General features: G+C 40.1%; 1 pseudogene; it reads right to left on the reverse strand.

Moving 5' to 3' along the window:
* Positions 1-5,772: 5,772 nt before the first annotated feature.
* On the reverse strand, positions 5,773-12,230 carry LOC127635053 (tripartite motif-containing protein 16-like; annotated as a pseudogene).
* Between the last annotated feature and the right edge of the window lie 6,121 nt (positions 12,231-18,351).

The raw sequence follows: 18,351 nt of genomic DNA on the forward strand, positions 1-18,351 counted from the left end.
AGTCAAAAAGGGAAAAATAGAAACATGGAAAATTAATAAAATAATTATTTAGATTAAATGTCGACCACTGTCGAATTAAGGCACCGTTCATGTTTTTATTTTAAATAATACACATCGCCCCTCTCTTATGAATGTTGTTAACCCATTCCCTTAGGACAAGCCCCCTGGTGGCTTGGGGGCTAAAGCGCCCGTTTATACCAATAATAGCTGGCTTAATTTAACTTTGATGTCCAACCAAACTAAACACTAATATATACAAATACACTGTATATATGTCTTCAGCTGCATACACACTGCAGGTCGCCAGCGGCTGGCGATGAAATCACTAGTGGGCGTTCCCACTACTGGTTGCCTAGTAACGTTTATAAATGACATTCACAGATGCCATTCCATTGTTGCTGACAGCAAATCGCTAAAAACAGACATTTTGGAGGGAAAAGACTAAATATAAATGGAATCAGTACATAAAATGCTTTATATCAATGATGAATGAGAAACAAGGCGCACTGTTTGCCATAGCGGCTGTTTATCTGCGGCGAAAATGCAAACGCCGGTCTGTCTGGGTCCACAAAATCCCCGCGATCTCAGATACACCTTTCCACGCAGTATTTTTCTTAAAAATGTCCTTGTACGTGGGAAGAGACATATAGAGCACTGGAAAATTGCTAACAGCAAGAATTAGCCTTTCATCCACCTTTCCGCTACTGCAGGAGCTGAGAGAGAGAAAGGATCACGTGAGCTCTCCCGTCTTCTCTCCTATTGGCTGTCGCTTCCGTAAGTAGCTCTTCGAATAAAGTTGAACTTGTCTCAACTTTGTTGCATCGCTGGACACGCCCACATCTATTCGCCAACGGTCGCGACAGCTCGTGTCGCCGGAAGTCGCTGTGCTCGCATTGAAAATGAATGGTATTGAGTTGCTGTCGCGCGCGATGTCGCTGGCAGTGTGTACGCACCTTCACGCGTGATGTCGCTGGCAGTGTGTATGCAGCTTTCAGAAGCGGGTTCTGTGCAGCCTCTGCAGTGTAAAGACGACTAGATATCCACCAAAATGAAACCCTAAAGTTCACCATTGAGTGAAAATAAGGTAACCAAATACTAACAGATCTTTGAGTGTTATTTTCACAAAATATTTACATAAAAGAAAGATTTACTAATGGATTACACTGAATGCACAGTGTCAGATCATCGAGGTCTTTGATCTGAGCATATAGTGCCACCTTGGATTAACTGAAACAAAAACCTTCATAGTTATGTGCAAATAAGGTCCAAAATTACAACAGCTAGTTAAAATAGGGTAAAAACTAAATACTAACATAGACCTTCGATGAGTGTTGTCCTTGTAAAATATTGGTAATTACAAAATGATTTATTAAAGATTAAACTGGATGCACAGAGCAAAACATCATGTGTCCCAATTCTTTCCATACAATAGCTCAGCTTTTGCAGTCTTTCCATTAATGAGTCATAAAAACGGATATAGTTGACAGTTAAGCAAAACTTAATGAAATAAAATGCAAGAAATTAAGAACATATTTTCTTTCCATACGGAGAATTGGTTTTGCCTTAAAATGTGATACAATGAATGATGTCAATTAAATATCAAAATAAATATGTCCTTTTATTTTGCACGTTTCAACACGGCTGTTGAATGTAAAAAGACATAGTGATATCCATCATCAGACGCTTTATGTGAGGAATATGAAATTGTACATGCTGTTCTGCTCTGTGTGTGTGTGTGTGTGTGTGTGTGTGTGTGTGTGTGTGTGTGTGTGTGTGTGTGTGTGTGTGTGTGTGAGCGTGTATTTATCACTTTGTGGGGACCGAATGTCCCCATAAGGACAGTAAAACCCGAAATTTTTGACCTTGTGGGGACATTTTGTCGGTCCCCATGAGGAAAACAGCTTATAAATCATACTAAATTATGTTTTTTGAAAATGTAAAAATGCAGAAAGTTTTCTGTGAGGGTTAGGTTTAGGGGTAGGGTTAGGTTTAGGGGATAGAATATAAAGTTTGTACAGTATAAAAACCATTATGTCTATGGAAAGTCCCCATAAAACATGGAAACACAACATGTGTGTGTGTGTGTGTGTGTGTGTGTGTGTGTGTTTCTGGCCTTCCATGTGTGCTCTGTTGACCCCAGATGCAGGCTGCAGTGCACGCGTATTGAGTCAATATATTTAGCAATTGCTGACCGTTTCTCTCTTCCTCTTTATGATGTTCTGCATTTTATGCAGCATACTTATTTCTGTGAGTTGATATGGTCATACTTGTCCTCTTGAGGTGAACAGGGTCAACCATTTGGCATAACAACTGGGGCATCTGTATATGGCCTTGTTCCTGTATTACTCCAGAGTACCCAGTTTCTCCCCCTTGATCATAAGCCTTGTTGTCGCTTTACTATTGGCTGTTTATTGTCTCATGAAGAATATAAATTACATGCTTGCTGTAATAAACATTGAGTAGATTGAATACGGACCAACTGTGTTGTCGTTCTTTCTACTTCCTTCGCGAAAGTCTACAGAGACTCACGATTGTACCTCACTGGGCACGAACATAGAAAGACGAGACCGGGGAATTGGAGATCGCGACTAGATCCAAAATATTCCTAACAGTTTGGGGGCTTCATCCGGGATACCTCACAAACAGGTAAGGTACATTTTTGACAAACTTATGTTGACCTGTTTGATGGGGTATCTCTGAACCATATAGTGTGGTGTGCATTTGGTGGACTCCCCTTAAGGGGAACGCTCATGAAAATGAAGGTATCTTACAGAATATCACCTACATTTGTAAAGACAGAGGTCAGAGGTCAGTTTATCATTTGTATGACTTAAAACAGTGCCACGGGATATATAAATCTAAACATGTATGCTTAAAATTACATTGTCAAAAGTGACTTCAATATTAAAATACTTTCTCTTATCCCAGCTTAATATGAAAAGACAACTACTGGTGCATAAACTATCAGTAGGTTGATTTCCCCAAAAGTGTAACTAAGTCTTTTGTGTTTGTGCATCCCAACCAGCTCAGCACAGCAACACTGATGCATTCAACCAATAGCAAAGAAAGGGAATATTCTGAAAGCAGTTTATTTTGGCAAATGTATTTAATGAGGAATTACACACTGCAGCTTTAAAAATCACAACTGCATCATTAGGCACAAAGATGCATTTACTTATTAAATGAATACCAAACAACCTAGAATTACAAAATAAATATGGCCAGACTATATAATGAAGAGTATTAAACGTTTATGTGATAATAATAATAATAATAATACATCAACCACAGTATTACTTAGTAATTTAAGGTGTTTCTAAAAACAAAAATAATCAAACAAACAAAAATCTCATTGTCAGCAACAAAAGAACAGACCTGTAAAATGTGTTTGTGCACTACTGTATTTAGGTATAGGCGACATGGGCAAGCGCCCAGGGCGGCATCTTCCCGACAATGCTGTGGTCACGTGGCGCCCGCACAAAACAATTCGGAATGGTGACATTTGTGCATTGAGTTTTCTATCGCTCATTTGCACGTCACGTGCATGATATCATGTCACCGTCTGGGACTATGGGTCAATTAACCTTGTCGGAGTGGGCGCCCTGATTCTAGTTTATTTTGTGGGCTAGGCAGGCTAGTATCTGGGAAGTTCTTCCACTCAGAAGTCGTACGAGATGGGGAGGGGGGTGGGGGTCAGTGTTGCCAACTATTTTCAATGGAAAGTAGCTAAAGCCTGCTCGAAAAGTAGCTAAATGTCGCCAGATGACGTCATGCGTCATTAGCATATTAATGACGTCATCGCGTCGTATTTGCATTCTGCCTAATTTGTTGGTAATGTAGCCTACTTCAGTTTATAATAACGGTTATCTCCCTAAACCGTGCTCATACTGTCATTAGCATATTAATGGCGTCATCACGTCGTATTTGCATTCTGCCTAATTTGTTGGTAATGTAGCCTACTGCAGTTTATAATAACGGTTATCTCCCTAAACCCGTGCTCATACTGTTTTTATATAAGTATATAGCCGGAAACGGTCAAATTAAATGTTTTGAATTAAAACAAAGGAGAAGGCAGCTGCTATGTGATCACTGATTGGTTCCTGCTAACACAGCGTGCACATGCGCAGCTCATTCATGTCTATGTCCGCTGGCGTGCAGTCAACGGAATGTGCTGCTCCTCTCAGCCGCTCACTGAACAGAGCAGACGCAGCGGGAAGTAAGACCTCACGCTTGCAGTACTGGCGATATTTGGAATTTGGAAAGTTGCTAAGGTTTGTCCAAAAAGTCGCTAGATTTGTCGCTAGTCGCTTTTTTGAAAAAATGTCGCTAAAGGGGTCTGAAAAGTCGCTAAAAATAGCGACAAAGTCGCTAAAGGTGCGTACACACTGCCGGCGACATCGCGCGCGACAGCGACTCAATACCAGTCCTGCAGTAAGGGAAAGATGGATGAAAGGCTAATTCTTGCTGTTAGAAATTTTCCAGTGCTCTATGATATGTCTCTTCCCACGTACAAGGACATTTTTAAGAAAAATACTGCGTGGAAAGGTGTATCTGAGATCGCGGGGATTTTATGGACCCAGACAGACCGGCATTTGCATTTTCGCCGCAGATAAATCGCCGCTCTGGCAAACAGCACACCTGGTTTCTCATTCGTCTTTGATTTAAAGCATTTTATGTACTGATTCCATTTATATTTAGTATTTTCCCTCCAAAATGTTTGTTTTTAGTGGCAAGAGAAGAGATTCGCTGTCAACAGCAATGGAGCGGCATCCGTGAATGTCATTTATAAACGTTACTAGGCAACCAGTAGTGGGAACACCCACTAGCTACTTCACCGCCAGCCACTGGCGACTTGCCAGTGCAGTCGCTGGCAGTGTGTACGCAGCTTAAGTTGGCAACAATGGTGGTGGTAGTTCAGGTCAAACCACTGGAAGCCCGAGGTAGGGGGAGCGGGGGAATCTATCAAATAGCGCGACTCTTAACTTTGTACAGTACTAATGAAAATAAGTCACACTACAAAACTTTACAAAATAAAACACAATTCATTCATAATACTGTGAATATATAGTTTCACAGACATATTGTTGCATTTTTATCTGGTATAATATAAAACCAGACAGGCTGCACCCCCCAAGGTGAAATGGTTTAGTCTTGATTCGTTGACAGTTGTTGATGCTCGAGAGCCAAATCAACACTAATGGATAAGAAAAGCTCTAACAAATCAGGTGCCCAGTTTAGGAAAAAGAGGAAAGAAGAAGAGGAGAAATGCACAAAAGATAAATGTATGTCATCTCTTTATGAGTATAATGTGAATGTATGCATATAATGAAATAGGCTAGTATAAAACTTAGGTTTATTAGCCTATGTTGCTTGCTTGCTATGCTATTACACATAGGGCGACAATATTCCGTTTTCTGTTCAACTAGCTTACCATTGGATATAATTTCACAGAGTTCCATCATGATAATGTGTGAAGCCTGCAGCAAAATTATTACAACTTAGCTAGCACATTATTGATTTGGTTAACTTTCATTGAGGTGACATCATAAAGGTTTTCAGTAAGGGGACTTTCCAATGCTGTAGGCTAACTTGAAAGACGTCCATATTATGCTGATAATTTACATGTATATTTTATATATACACATACACATTATACAAAGACACACTCTCTCACACCCACACACACACACACATACATCATTATATACTAGCATTATATATATATATAGTAATTCTAATCTTTAATTCCTTGCCCTGTCCGTGTCTTTCATCTCATTCCTCTTTCTTAAGGATTAAACAGGAGGATTGCTTTCCCATCCAGAAACCCGGCAGCATTTTCTCCTGTATGGGATTCGTAAACCTGTGAATTAGTTTCAGATACTTTTCTTGGAATCTTCCTCTGTCTCCACAGCATAGAAGCAGACCAGTCCGGCGGGCTGATCCACATACACCCCTATAGTGCTGCATTGAGGCACGTCTTTCACTCTGATGTTTATTCCTTTATGCCAGGCATCATAGCAGGACCCGGTCCAACCCAGAGCCCAGGATTCTTCGTTCTCCCCAAGGCCAGAGCCGCCTGCCCTCCTCCCTGCACCCTCATATGTAACACCTACAAACACCCAGCCGGAGTTTAGTACCTCCCAATAACACCGTGATGCCCAGATAGACTCCTTACACAGTACCTGTAGAGACACATGCAATCATTGCATCCTGTGGATGTGTGAAACAGAAATAGGTCACTGACAAATAACATGTCCATTAACATTGTCACATTTTCAGCTTATTAAGTGTAATCGGTGTAAGAACGTGCAAGAAAAGGAGCTCATTGTTTCAGAACTATTGCCACAAGATGTAAACATAAATGTTCGGATGGTATTTAATGTGTACTATCTCTGTACTTCTTTATTTTAATATGATAAAATCACTTGCCTTGTTTACGGTGTTACGTTGTCATGGCGACAAAACTGCAAAATTGGTTAACTCTTTACAAAGACAAGGTTAGTAAGCGATTTTATCACACTAAACTCATGTTAACATGTATAAAGATTACATCTTGTGTCTATACATTTTAAACAATGTTTATTTTAATGCTTAATGACCAGTGACAGAGCGGGGTGGCCAACATGGACCACTCGCAATTGCCATTTTGGTCATTTTTTTTGTTGCACAATTTAGTTCTTTAGAGGTGGAATCGTCTCTGTTCTTAACATGTGTGCACACCAAGGTTGTCGCATCTCTCCGTCCCTGGTGTTATTGTACCCCAAAATGCAAAATACAAAAATGCTGCCCAAAAATTTCTGTGCCACTACAGACGTCCCCTGCCTATGCCTGGCCACCCCTTTGAAAAACTCCTGGTTCTGCCCCTTTGATTTCAACTGAAAGCACCTTACTGTAATCAGGATTAGTTATGTTTTTCAAATGTGGGAAATTATTATTTGTGGTAATCAACGTTTCACCACAAATGCTGTCAATTTAGCTGAACTTTTATTAAGCCCGGAACATTCTGTTAATGTGCAAATACTCCATCGTCTTTCAATTAACATGCATGTTGAATTACGCATGTATAAGAATAAAATAAAATTGACATCACACCTGTGGGCAGTGTTCAAATCTTTCTGCTCTGTCCAGGCAAGGGCACAGCTCACTCGTCATGCGGGACACCTTGGCTCCACCCTCTGTTAGCCACAGCACTTTATTGGCAGTTCGCTCATCCAATGAAAGATCGACCCAGTCTAAGATTGAAATGATTGGTGAATATTGTTATAATTGCTGTAAATTTATTTGTTTTCTGGGTCATTTGTCTTGCCTTTTGAACTGTAACTTTTTCAAAATGAATACCCTTGTTAAAATGAAGTGTTCATGGAAAATTTGCCGCAAATTTGCCATCGATAATTTTTACATGCAGATGAGCTTTGCAACAAATTGTCCATTTTTGCCAAAGATTTTCTGCAAGTTCTTGCATGTGGCAAGTTTGTGGCTAGTTTGCCAGAACTCTACGTAAGGAGTAGGGATGTGCACGGTTACCATTTTTAACATTCAGTTAACCACGAGGTTCCATGAACTGTTAACAGTTTTTTAATCTGGAGACGGGATAGGGAATCAAGAATGTTTATTGTTATGGAATTTCCTGAAACACTACTGAAAACAGCTGCAAATAAAGTGCACAGTGAGCAATGAGTCTAACTAGCACAATACATACATCTTCAAATGATAAAATCTCGCTGTAACAAGTTTGTGATGGGGTGCAAGGAAACAAATTAGGGTATACTTAAAGTAGGGTACTCTTCTTCAGAACGCAGCACAATGAATGAAACACAAGGCAGCTGTTTTGAGATACATTTATACAAATGTAAGTCTTTTCAACTAAAAACGGGGTGGTCATGCAGGAAATGGTGAGATTTGGTGCAACAGTCAAAGATGTCCAACCAGGGCGTGTTAACAGTACATAGGAAAACAGTGCAGATGCACACAAAACCATGTTTGAACATCCCCTGTACTTGAAAAACTGACCCAAATCCGTCCAGAAAACCTGAAGGTTTGTCAGAACTAGATGAGCTCATCAAGTTGCAGACCTGTATTGCACCTGTAGAATAACCAAATAGTGATTTTGATATTCAAATAGTGCCGTGTTAAATGATTAACCGAATGACAACTATCTGTGCACATACATAAAAAGGAGGTAGCATACTTTCAGCTCTGGTTAATCTCAGTCACTTCAACTTTATGTGATTATTTACACAATAGTTAGAAAAGTAACAGAATACCTAACAATGGAAATAAAAAGCTAAAGATAGCCATTGCTAGGTCAGGGATTGAGTTTGGATACATGAGCGTGTCAACTTGAAGTGCATTTTGATATTTTTGATCCTCTGAAGTTTTGATATTATCATACAGCTTTGCCATTTTATCAAACAATATGGCATGTTTTTGAGTGGGACAAACCAACTAGTACTACAAAACATCACAGAAGTCCATTGCTAAAACGTACTGATGTTTGTACAGTACTTTAGTTATCTTACAAAAATTATGTCACTTCCTGGGGAATTATGTCATTAATGAACTGGCTTAATATTACAAAGATTAACCAGACAGGACCTATAAATTGTATGGAGGTCGACCGATAGTGGATTTTGCTGATAGCGATAACTAGGGTGGTGGACAAGGCCGATAACCAATAAACCAGCTGTAAGTTTTAAAAATCGATTTATAGAATGTAAAAAAAAAAAGTCTTAAGACGGGCAAAGACAGAGGCTAGAAGAGTCCAAAATGAATACAATTGTATGCAGTTTATTGTTCAACCAATCCTAATTCAAATAAAACGGTGGGAAAAAAAGAAGATTTGTTGCATAACTCAGGATTTTCACTATAAACAAGCCGGAAACACATCTCTTATTTTCAATCGTCAATCAAGACTAAACTCTATACTGATGCTCTATATTGAAGTACTTGCTAAACTAATCGTTTTATAGCCTATATAGTCACCACCAGATGAAGTTTTATATACAGTGGTGGATTTAGGCATGGGTGACATGGGCAGTCGCCCAGGGCGACAAGATGCACAGTCACGAGGCAGCGGCACAACCAAACCTTGATCTTGAACCTATCTTGATAGACCGAGACACCTTCAGATCTTTGAGAAAAGGCCAATGAGAATTGGCGAGTAGAATTTGCTAATTAGATTTTCTCTATTAGAGGAGGCAGAGTGATATTTGAATGTCTTTTTAAACACACGTATTTTTAAAGATGCCCTTCTGTCTCTGTGCAGTTCCTGGATGCAGTCGTTACCGCACTGCCTCACGTGCCTGCGGAGGATCTAACTGATCTACCGCCCGCAGTGGTTAACACAATCACTCAGGCCAGAGCTCCCTCTACAAGGCAGCTGTATTCCCTGAAGTGGTGTATCTTCACCAAGTGGTGTTCTTGACCCCCAAAGGTGCACAGTCGGGTCTGTGCTTTCCTTCCTGTAAGAGAAGTTGGATGGGCAGCTGTCCTCTCCACTCTCAATGTCTATGGAGCTGCTATAGCAGCACACCACAACGCTGTTGATGGCAAGTCTCTTGGTAAGCATGACCTAGTCATCAGGTTCCTGAGAGGCGCCAGGAGGTTGAATGCTCCAAGGCCGTGCCTCTTTCCCTCATGGGACCTCTCCATGGTCCTTTAGGCCTACGGAGAGCCCCGTTCGAGCCCCTTGAGTCAGTCTAGTTAAAGGCCGTATCATTGAAGACTGCTGTCCTGACCGCGCTCACCTGGAATATCTCTTGCTAATGCATCTTGCAAATTTTTAATGTTAGGACATAAAATAATGACAACATATTTCAAAAGGAATAGCTTGCCCAAAAATGATAATTCTCTCATCATTTACTCACCCTTGATGCATGCATTAAGTGCAAAGAAGGGTAACGACTATTCTCAAGATTGCGCCGTGACTACAGATGTGAAGATTTATTGTGAATAAGGAGTTGTATTTGGGTCCTTTTCACACCCAAAGTGATCATATTGTTTCAGAAGACATGCATTAGGCCACTCGAGTCCTATAGATAGACGTTATGCTGCCTTTATGACTTACATTGACAAAAACACTTCAAACATCCTTCAAAATATCTTTGTATTGGACAAAGACAAAGTCAAGTACAATATGATTTTGAGACTGTATGAGGGTGAATAAATGATAAGAGAATTATAATTTGGGGTGAACTATTACTTTAAGTTTAAGACAAACTGTTTGTGATGGAGACATGAAAAGGTCCTGTACTGTGTGACTCACATTGGATCAGTTCCTCTCTGGATGTGGGCTCTGGGATGTTGGGCTCGTAAACTGGCAGCTTCTCTGAAAAAGGGAAAAAGTAAGAAACATTTGCATGGAATTCGAATTCTGCGTAATGTTAATGGTAATATCATCAATTCGTAAAAGTTCAAAGTTTAGATGGATGTTTAATATTGCACTTACCAGCAGGAGTATTTCTGTCTTTAATTTTCCTGCCTTGAAGAATGAAGAAGATTTGATTTTCATTTAATCAGTAAAGAGAGAGCAGATCTGTGCTACACACATCATACACCACTGTGGTGTTATTTTAAACATGATAATGGATATACTATTGAATTAATAACTATGGGGACATTTTTACTTCTTGTCCAAGTAATGCTTCAAATGTTTGTGTGTGTGTGTGGCTGTTTGAGCTTGTAGCTTAACATGAAATGGCCACTCTCTTTGACATTTGACAAGATTTAACCCATCAAGGACATTCCTCCGGGAATAGCAAGACTCGAGTGGTATGTACTGTGTGTATGAATGTGTGTAAGAGTGACTGACTGACCCGGTAGCCCAGTTTCGAAACAAGTTTCAACACCTCTGTTCTGATTAATAAGGTGGCATCTACCAATAGCCCAACGATAGACCAGCCCAAAACTCATTATATCCATCTGGACAATTCACACTTCATACATCATCAGTTTGGCTGATTTGTATCAGTGCTTTTTTTTCATTCAGTGAAAAAAAACAACAACCTTATTTGCTTAAAAACAATTAATTGAATCAGAATTACATTTATGTATTTTTTTTGTTCACGATTTACTGGAGACCCCAAATCACTGGTATTTACCCATATAGGGTCTTAAAAATACCCACTGGAAAGACCCAAAAAGGAAAGTTTGTTCTGAACAATTTCAATTGTTTCAATATTAAAATATCTTGCCCAATTCCACAACTTAGGTCCTCATGGTGGCATGGTTACTCACCTCAATCCAGGTGGTGGAGGACAAGTCTCAGTTGCCTCCGCTTCTGAGACCGCCAATCCACACATCTTATCACGTGACTCGTTGTGCATGACACCGCGGAGACACACAGCATGTGGAGGCTCATGCTACTCTCCACGATCCACACACAACTCACCACACGCCCCATTGAGAGCGAGAACCACTAATCACCACCACAAGGAGGTTACATTTTACATTTACATTTATGCTTTTGGCAGACGCTTTTATCCAAAGCGACTTACAGTGCACTTATTACAGGGACAATCCTCCCAGAACAACCTGGAGTTAAGTGCCTTACTCAAGGACACAATGGTGGTGGCCGTGGGGTTAGAACCAGCAACCTTCTGATTAACAGCCCTGTGCTTTAGCCACTACGCCACCACCACCAGTGACTCTACCCCAAGTGACTCCACCCTCCCTAGCAACCGAGCCAATTTGGTTGCTTAGGAAGCCTGGCTGGAGTCACTCAGCACACCCTGGATTCGAACTCACGACTCCAGGTGTGATAGTCAGTATCAATAATTCAAATATCTTTAATACTTCTGGTAATATAAATGCTTCAACTTTGAAAAAACAACAATACATAAATGCAAAGAAAACAATAACAACAACAAAAAAGCTTATTGATTTGAAACTTTAAACTGGCATATTTAAATTCTTATCAGATTATTATCTGAGCTGTAATTGAAAAGCATTAATTAGTTTACTATGATAACAGCCGCTGTGCTCTCATTTACCCTTCCTGTTATTTATTATTTTAATCTGAAACAATCACTTAAGTTTTCAGACTGAATTATGTTGCTGTTAGCTCTATGTTCAGAATATGTATAGCAATGGAAACCTTAAACTTTTTAAAAATGATGCAAAAAACATAAATGCATTTAACAACATCATTGGAAAAGAAACATGCTGAGATTTACTGTATATTAGTTATATGATCGTGAAGGTTTACCTGGCTTCTTGGTTTGAGGTGTCATTGTTCTTGAGCTTGAAGGCATTTTGCTGTTTTGTTTGAGGGGTATATTTGTGAGAGCTTGATTATGTCTGTGTTCATGTGTCTGGATGTGGTCAGTGTGCTGAACGCAGTGGCTCTTAAATAGTTATCTCATGTAGAGAGATCGGGCAAACAGCCATTAGAAACCGTAAGGAGGGTGCTGCCAGTGTCAAACCTTGGCCACAAACACACAGTGTGAAAAGGTAATACATACCAATACATACCTATTTTCAATGGTCGAAAAACAAAAGTGGTTCACATGCTATGAACCTAGTTTTTCTCTTCCAACAAAACAAACGTCTAAAGTACAAAAACATTTTTTAAAAACAAACTATTTTCAAATAAATGACACAATTATATGCTGATGCTTTGCATTTAAAATAATTTGTATTTAATAAAAATTTTTTGCTTATGCAACCTTTCTCTTTAAAAAATGAGATTTTGTCTGATTAAACTTACAGCCTGAAAAAGCTTGAAAATGTGTCCACATGTGAACGGTTCCAATGAAACGTGGAGACAGGTGTGTTCCCCAGCTGGCATGACTGTGTGTATCCTGGCACCAATTGGATTCCACTGACTCATTCCAGATGAACGCTTTTATAAGCTTTATGATGCAGAGATCAGGTCTAAAATACATGCTACATCGTCAATAAAGCATCACACAGACTGTGTGCACATGTCTCCTCTGAAACGTTAACAATTATTCAACATACTGTACAGTACATGAATGAAGATAGTAAATCAAGGATTATAAAAACTGTCAAATAATATAATTTGTAACAATAAGTTGTAAAATAATGTTCTCAACAGAACCTTTCTAAACCCAGTCACACGTCCGTAGAGACCAAACGGTGTACTTGTGATGCTGCAATACACACCTGCAGTTTTGAGTTACTCAACTACTGTGTTACTATTCTCTTGGTATTGAGTGTATTTGATTGCCTTTTGTCTGGCTGTTGGGACTATGCACTTTGTTTTATATATATATACATATATATTTTAGATATGCAGGACAAGCACAGTGTTAAAAATGTACTTTTCATTAAAATCTTGTTGCAATTAATTCAGTTTGAACCACTTAAAAAAAATAGCTCACCCACATGTTACAATTCTCATGGAAAGTCATAATTTCCTAATGTTGTTCCAAACCTGTATGGAACATAAATGGAGATGTTCGGCAGAATGACAGCCTCCGACACCATTCACTTTCATTGCATCTTTATACCTGAAAGTGAATTATATTCTTAGGCATCAATTCTAAAGAGCTGATGGAACGTTGACAACCAAAATATAAGAACAAATGCGTGAAAAAACTCATTTAGAATCAGAAATCCTGTATAAGAGATTAAACTTGTCTGTAACACTACAATATGACCCTGGTGATGATTTTCTGGAGATGATCATAGCTACAGAAACACCTGGAATTACTCTGATATACCAAATGAAGAAGCAGAACAGCTCGGTTTAACTGTCTTGGCTGCCATAACGATCATAAAAGCACTTCCCTTCAGGCCTAATAAAAGAGAGAGGAACATTTAAAGTTATGATTAAGTCTTTATATGTCTTTCTTTTCCATGTTTGTGTTCATTCAGTGAATTCAGTTTAGGTTTAATATTTCTGGCAGCTCTTTCAAAGCAAAGCAACATAAAGTTTACAAAATAGATGAGTGTGAGGATGTGTTTGTTTGTGTGTGTGTGTGTGTGTGGTACATGGCTGTCATTGGGCTGGCTTTACAAAAACAGAACAGGCATCTCGACAACACATAAATCCATCAATCTTGTGTCTGGTGTGTGTGTTAATGTGTCAAAATGCCGAAGTGATATAATGTCTCAAAGCCAAAATGACCTTCTCTGCCCTACTTAAAGATGTTTGTGTGTGTACAGAGTGACAGAGAGTCAAAGTACATGTGGAGAGCTGATGCATCTCTTAGAATATTTTTTAGTCTTGCATTAATTTGACCTAATATGTAAGATGATCTTCAAGTGAATCAGATCCGTTGATAAAAACGGTTGATCATTTGGAAACATGAATCTAAATCGGAATCAAAAGCTTGTGAATCGGGAATTCAGTATCAATGCCCAGCCCTAAGTCTCAATATATCGCAATACATCATGATCATCATATTCTATCACGATTGTAACATGCCAAACACATTGTTCTCAGAGTTTGCACTTATTTCAGACACCTGCTTCTTCATTAGTGAAATGTTGCACATTATACGAGCATTAGGGCTGTCAATCAATTAAAAATGTTAATCAAATTAATTCCATGACATACCAATTCATTCTTATAGTACTTCTACTTCTGCCTTTATTAAGACATTTTATGCACTACAAAAGTCGTTTTTATTGTGATTTACCAAATTTTGTTGGTCCGAAAAATTATTGTCAACGAAGTTAACCAGTTTGTCCCAATATCACATGATTTGCACAACATGGTGTGATTTCCTCATGAAACACAAGGATGAAGGTCATAAAGTTATGTTCTTTTTCCAAATATTTGATGAAGCCAAGTCTGGGTCAAGAGTGAATTAATTGACTGTCAACAGCATTACTCAAGTATTATTGCTTTGGGGGGTCTGGTTATCTCAGTGAGTATTGACACTGATCACCACCCCTGGAGTGGCGAGTTTGAATCCAGGGCATCCTGAGTGACTCCAGCCAGGTCTCCTAAGCAACCAAATTGGCCCGATTTCTAGGGAGTGTAGAGTCACATAGGGACTCTATCTCAACCTGAGCTACATACACCACTGTTGTTTTTATTATTAAACGAGTAACGCATAAATATTCATATTTTTTATTAGTTATTTTTCTCAGTATTAGTAGCCTTTTTATTTATTCAAACAGTTATGAACATTTTGTTTGTATACTGATACACAAAACTACACAACTTTGCCTGCTAAAAAAAAATACATTGCTTTTCAGGTTAGTCTGCTCAGGTTGTTCCATTGATGGATAAGTACTCAACAAAATAACTAAAATGCTTCTATTTGCGATATTTGACCATCATCCTGAAACCCATAATCATGAACAGATCGGTGAGGAAGAACAATATCGCCACGCTATAATTCTGTGATCATTTGTTTTCAAGTTTCTGTCATTTTTAATGCTGTGTTAGTACATAACATAACAATTGTTTATGCCTAACCGAAATTTCCGCCCACAAAGCGTCATGGGAATATTGTGGATAGGACTTTTGCTATAGAGCAGTGCAAGGCAAGTGACACCATTCTAAATAAGGTAAACAGCTAGCACATGGCTAATATGCTTGTTTTTGGTGTGTAATAAAACCACATCTGCCTTTGAAATCATGTGTGAAAGTGTGTGAAAGTGACAGACAGCGAGAGTGCCAAGGACATGGGCATCACCTGTTGCGCAGCACTCACATATGATGTCAGCGGTACAACCAGTGTGCTACATAAACAGTGTTGGGTTCTCTGAGAAGGAACCCACTGCAGTGTTTTGACTTTCAAACACAGATACTCAGCATGCACTATGGCCTCATAACTAATACTTTCAACAACAGCACGCAGAATTAATACATTTAACATTGTGAAGGGCATCTTGCTGCACAATGCAATTGACTGTTGATAGATTTTCCCAGCCTTATGTTTCTATTGTTATTTAAATATGTATAAGTTTAAAGTGACCAACCATAAAATGTACGCTATTTACTTTAACACACCTTGTTGATCTTATTGTAAATGATTTGTCAGTGCACGTCATTCCAAAGAAATAAAAATGTCTCCATAATCTTTTATCAAAATGTATGAGTCATTGACAAATATAGTTGTCCAAGATGATAAAAATGAGAACTCTTTTACAAATCTAGCTTAAAACACATGTGATACACTTGTAGAAATGTAGTCATTGAGTCAAATGTTTCACAATTTTTGTCATTTCACAATGACTTCGCTTGCGAAGATTTAGGAAGGTGGATGTCCATGGCTATTGCATGCGCACTAGTGGCTGACAAGCCCAATACGTGACACACATCTGTCCAGAGAAACTGCAGGGGAATGTCTGTGCTGCTGATGGTTCCCGTTTTTTTTCCTCCATGCTGGCCCATCTGTTTTGTTCAAAAGTAGCAGTGTCGCGGTGGACTGTATGTCGGCAGCTTTCACGATCAGCAGCTTGTGATGCCCATAGGTGGTGATCAATGCCAGAGGTGGTGAGGGCCTTTTTCAAGGAGTCTTTATATCAATTATGATGTGCCCCTCTTTCACGGTGGCCATTGGACAGCTCACCATACAGTAAAACCTTTGGCAGGCGGTGATCCTCCATCCTGGAGACGTGCCCTGGCCAGCGTAGCTGTATCTTCTTGAGTATGGCCTCAACGCTGATGATCCCTGCTTGTTAGAGGACTTCAGTGTTAGTGACGAAGTCACTCCAGTTGATGTTTAGGATGGTGCGGAGGCAGCGCTGATGGCAGCGTTCAAGGAGGCGGAGGTGGCGGCTGTAGGTGACCCATCATTCGGCGCCATTTAGGAGGGTGGTCAGTACAACAGCTCTGTAGACGCTGATCTTTGTAACTCTCTTGAGACTGGCATTGTACCACACTTGTTTATAGAGTCTGCCGAAAGTACTGTTTGCCTTGGCCATTTCTTTGTCGATCTTGGCATCAGAGGAGATCACACAGCCCAGGTAGGTGAACTGGTGGACTACTTTCAGCTCTGTTTGGTCAATGAAGATGCTTGGTGGCCAGTACTCTTCCTTAGGTGCAGGCTGGTGAAGTACCTCAGTTTTCTTTAGGCTGACCTCAAGACCAAAGAGCTGGCAAGCAGGATGTTACACACTGTATGGCGGCTTCCGTGTGGGCAAAAAGGGCGGTATTGTCTGCAAAGAGAAGTTCTCTAATCAGTTTTTCCAAGGTCTTGGTGTGGGCCTGAAGTCGCCTTAATTTGAAGAGGTTGCCATCAGTGCGAAATCAGATATATATGCTGTCTTCATATCAAGGTCTTCTGTTGCTTTTTGGACCATCGTGCTGAAGAAGATTGAGAACAATGTAGGGGCTATGACACAACCCTGTTTCTCACCATTTGCAATGGGTAAGGTCTGTGACAGGTTGTTATTGTTTCTGACCTGACTAAGCTGGTCTTCGTGTAGCTGGTCCATAGTAAGGAACTTTGGAGGACAACCAAGCTTTTCAAGGATTTTCTACAGTCCAGTTCTACTCACCTTGTCAAATGACTTTGTCAGATCCACTAATGTGTTGTAAAATCCTTTGATGTGTTCTCTGCATTTCTCCTGGATCTGTCTCAGGACGAACACCATGTCGGTTGTTCCCCTATTGGCTCTGAAGACGCATTGACTCTCTGGAGCATGTTCTTCTGCAATGGTGGGCACCAATCTGTTGAGCAATACTCTAGCCTGCAATGGAGAGCAGAGTTATCCCACGATAGTTTGAGCAGTCAGACTTTTCCCCCCTTGTTTTTGTACAAGGCGATGATGACTGCATCTCGAAGATCTTTTGGAAGTTTCCCTCGCTCCCAGCAGCAAATTAAGAACTCATGGAAGCCCCTCTCCATGTGGAGCAAGCAGTGCTGTCCCTAGAATAGGCTGCTTGGTCACACCGGTTGCTACAGGGTGATGATATCATCTCCGGATCAACATCAGATGGCCAAGAGCCTGCTTCGCCTGCATGTAGGATTGGGATTGCAGCTTCCAGTGACATCTTTCACCTGCCATTATTGCCCCTTTCCCATCGCTGCAGGGCTTGATATAGATGTAAGGGTAGATGTGAACAGTGGACAGTAGACAATTCATTCATATCTGCGCAATAGAGCTTTTAGGTGGAGTTCAGTCTGAGCAAACTGGCACCACCCTTTAAACCTGGGGTTCATCTGCCATGACCCAGCAAGCCTGGACAGTGACAGCAAGGTCTGCAGACCATTGGTTTTATATCGGAGTTTCCCTCTCCTAGGCATATGGCCAACCATGGCTGATGAGATCTATTCTGAATCATAGCTGGTCGGCCTCAGCCGCAGTCCATTCATACATATGGTGCGCCCTGGTCCTGAACACTAGGTCGTTGATCTGTAGAGACCTTGCGCCCTAGCCGGTGACTTCACTGTAGAAGTTCATACGCCTAGTGATGCAGTGTTA

The sequence above is a fragment of the Xyrauchen texanus genome, chromosome 42 (assembly GCF_025860055.1).
Source record: "Xyrauchen texanus isolate HMW12.3.18 chromosome 42, RBS_HiC_50CHRs, whole genome shotgun sequence".
Taxonomy (NCBI): domain Eukaryota; kingdom Metazoa; phylum Chordata; class Actinopteri; order Cypriniformes; family Catostomidae; genus Xyrauchen; species Xyrauchen texanus.